Source organism: Myotis davidii, unplaced genomic scaffold, assembly GCF_000327345.1.
Source record: "Myotis davidii unplaced genomic scaffold, ASM32734v1 scaffold24, whole genome shotgun sequence".
Classification (NCBI taxonomy): domain Eukaryota; kingdom Metazoa; phylum Chordata; class Mammalia; order Chiroptera; family Vespertilionidae; genus Myotis; species Myotis davidii.
This window is the reverse complement of record NW_006298312.1, coordinates 503,799-507,391: the sequence shown is the minus strand read 5'-3', so window position 1 is coordinate 507,391 and position 3,593 is coordinate 503,799. Positions and strand designations below refer to the sequence as shown.

General features: G+C 51.0%; 1 pseudogene; it reads right to left on the bottom strand.

Moving 5' to 3' along the window:
- Nucleotides 1-2,866, bottom strand: part of LOC102754294 — a 4,801-nt pseudogene extending 1,935 nt beyond the window's left edge.
- Between the last annotated feature and the right edge of the window lie 727 nt (nucleotides 2,867-3,593).

The window sequence follows — 3,593 nt, the reverse complement described above, 5'->3', positions numbered from 1 at the left end:
TTCCTTTTCCCTATGGCTTATAAAGGCTGCAAATGCTTGTGCCTGATATCCCCTCTGATTTGTCACTATTCCCTTAGACTATTTACTAAAGTAACTCCTGGGCTCAAAGGTAGAACCTCACATGGGAGATTCTTATTGTTTTCCTATTCCCTTTAGGCTTTCTTCTTCTTCTTCTGGATGAAGGGCTCTTTCTCTTTATTTTGTAAATATAGACCTTTTGCTGTTCCCAGCTCCCTCATTCTATGGAAAGGTACCTGTTGCAGCTTTTCAGCTTCCCTATTCTATGGAAATATACCTTTTGCTGCTCTGCAGCCCTGTGTTTCCTCTATGGTCCCCTTAATTTCCAAAATTTCTAAAATTTCCTAAACCTGTCCTATTTTACCCTTAAAATTCCTGTTTCAGTGGTGAAACAGGAATTTTGGGGGGTGAAAAGGGGGATCTGCGGCCTTTATAAGCCATGGGAAAAAGGAACTCTTCCTGCACTGTTCAGACCGGGCGTATCGTTTTAAAATAAGTGACAGCCAGGAGATCCATGGACTTGGAATCATTTTCAAATCTGGTGTTTACTTGTTCTGCAATAAATCTCCACCTTTGCTATACCACCTTCTGTCCATGGATTCATTCTTTGATTCCAATGGACAATGAATCCGGGTTCCAGTCCAAAAATTCCATTTCACCAGGATGAGGCCAGAGAAAACCAGGTGTCCAATACATCCTCCTCTTGCTGGACATTGATCTTGTCAGGGGACACTTCAAACTCCTTGACTGCCTTCTCACAGGCCTCAGCCTTGCTGTGCCTACTCACCCAGTACTGCCAGTCGGATCCTCTGGAGGGAGGGGTGGTGGTGGTGGTGGGGGGGATGGCTAGGTCGCAGACAGTGACAAAGTAGGCTGGGATGCAATGGCCCCACCACAGCTGCCGGAGATGCACCAGTCCTGGATGTTGTCCATCCAGGTGGGCCATGTCAGCTGATTGGCCTTGGGCAGAATGCGTAGGTGGCCCTGAGTCCCGGCTGCACTGGCTGCCTGGGCCATCTCCCCACAGTGTAGGTAGCACTGCGGCTGCAGCAGGGACTCCACCACGTCCTAGGATCGGTTTGCAGCACCACCATGGGGTTGTCCTTGATACCATCTAATAGTACCCACTCCTTCAGCGTCACCAGCACCGCCTTGCAGGCCTCAAACCTGGGCAGGCCCAGGAAAGCGGGGCACATTGACCAGGGCCCATCAGGAGTCCATGATGCTAATGGCCTCCAGACCGTGCCTCTGCCTAACCTCATCGTTTCTGGTCATGTGAAGGGGGGATCTAAAATCATCAAAGGTGTGAGACAGGAATTGGGGATGTGGGGTGGGGGTAGGATCACGCTCCTCCTCTTCAGGTACTAGTATCTGGGATCTTTGGGGTGCACAGCTACAGCCACATTTCCCAGAATTGTCTCCATCCAAGTTGTCCCTCTCTGAGCCTTGGACCCTGAAAGCAAAGGAGATGAGGACCCCAAACTCCACCTTTTCCTTGTAGCCAGGCACAGAGCGCAGGGTTCGGCTCCTCAGCTCCTTCTTGTCCACCTCGATGTCGGAGATGGCAGTGTTGAGGGTACAGGACCAGTTGACAAGGTGGGTACTGCTATAGATGACTCCTTCCTCGTGGAGCCGGACAAAGGCCTCTGTCACAGCTGTGAACAGTTGGGGGTTCATGATGAAACAGGCTTGATCCCAATCCCAGGAGATGCTGAGCTTCTGCAGCTGGTGGTAAATCCGGTCCCCTTTCTCCTCCTTCCACTTCCAGACCTCCCGCGGAAAGGTCTCACAGCACAGCGGGTGGGGTTCGGCTGCTGCTCGCGCCAGAGCTACTTCTCCCGGAACACTGGGATGTCAGTGCCCGCATGGCCACAGCCAGGGCTCCGCAGGTGGTCTCCCCACGCCTGCGGTTCCCTCGGGTCAGGGAACCTGGATGGCGTTGGTGAGCGCGTGGCCCAGGTGCAGGGAGCCTGTCACATTTGGGGGTGGAATGCACACCATGAAGATGCCCGTGGGTTAGGTGCTGACAGCTGGAACATCCATACTCTGGCTTGAAGAAGCCCTGCTGTTCTCACTAAGGGCACCAGGGTGCCTCCCGTACCCAGGGCAGTAGGAGTTGGGCTTAGGGCCACTGATACCTTCCTATTCCCCAGTGGGGTTGAGAGATCATAGGTAATAACTCCAGGATCCTGCTTCTCCCTTTCCTCTGGTTTTGGTTTCTTCTGCTCCCTGGACAATGGTTGCTGCTGTTGGACCTTCTGCTTCTGTTGGAATTTCTCTATCTTCTTTCTTTCATTGACTCTTTCTTGAGTTGAGCAGGTTTCTTTGAAGGTGCAGTGAGACTCAGGGACTGGCTGTTGGAAGAGAGGCCTCGCTCCTGAATACAGAACCACCTCTCCCAGCACCCCCGGAATTCTGGTTACTGGATACAAGTGATGAACGAGCGAGTGTCATTACCCCAGATCCTGCGCAGAGGGGTCCAGGACATATCAGGAGGGAAGCAGCAAGGCTGTGCACCAGGTCTGCCAGAGTGGGAGCCTCCCCAGCCAGATAGGTGTGTTGCAAGGGGCTCGAAGCCCTTCCCAGAGCCCCCAATGCAGCCTGGGAGTCCTGGCCAGAGCTGCGGAGTCCCAAGGTAGACAGTGTTGCCCCACAGGCAGCTGGTATTAGATCCATGTTGGTGTAACTGACCCACTGTTGGAGGAGGATGGCTGCCTGGCTGCCCCCGAGGCCTGCAGGCCACAGCTGCTGGGCATTGTACTGCCCCCCACACCCAGAGCCCACCGGGCCCCTGATCCAGGGCAGGCAGGTGGGCAGAGGGGCTCCTGCTTGCTAGAAGCAGCTGAAGGCAGATCAGGCAGGCAGATCAGGCAGCTGGGACTGTGGGCAGTTCCCTGGGTGACCCTGGCTCCCTGGAACCGCGGCCTAAGCTGTTGATACCCATGTCCACTGTTTTTAATTGTGTGGCTGAGCCAAGTAAAGTGACTTGTTTAGAGATACAAAAGAAGGCAGGCACATAGAAAAAGAAAGAAACAACAGTCAGAGAGAAACATCTCTCTGGGGTCCTTATGACTTTCCAATACCTGGTTTTAGTCTGTGAGATTAAGCTGCATTCTTGCTACCGTGTTTTCTGAGGCTCCAACACATCCTTAAGACACATCATCCTTTTTTTCTGGGATTAATGCTATCTGTGGTTAAGTAAAGGTGTCTAACCAAGTAAATAATGTATGAATTCAACCACTGAAATTTTGAAAACCAAGGAGTAAGGGGTGTGGATTCAAGAATGGCACTGCCAACAGAGATTTATTTATGAAATGCTTTCTATAACAGTCTATACTTCCTAGAGTTCTTACAGAATTATTTTGAGAATTGTTGCTCACTAACTGGATAACCTTAGAAATCTTATTACCTCAATTTTCCCATCTGTACAATAGTTATGGTAATCAGACCCACCTAGCAGAGCTATCATGAGAGTTAAATGAGTTAAGGCATGTTAAGGGCTTTTAACAATGACAAGCATAGTAAGCATTCAACTTGAGTCTAAAATTCCTTAAGCAAAACATGGGAACAGTTTT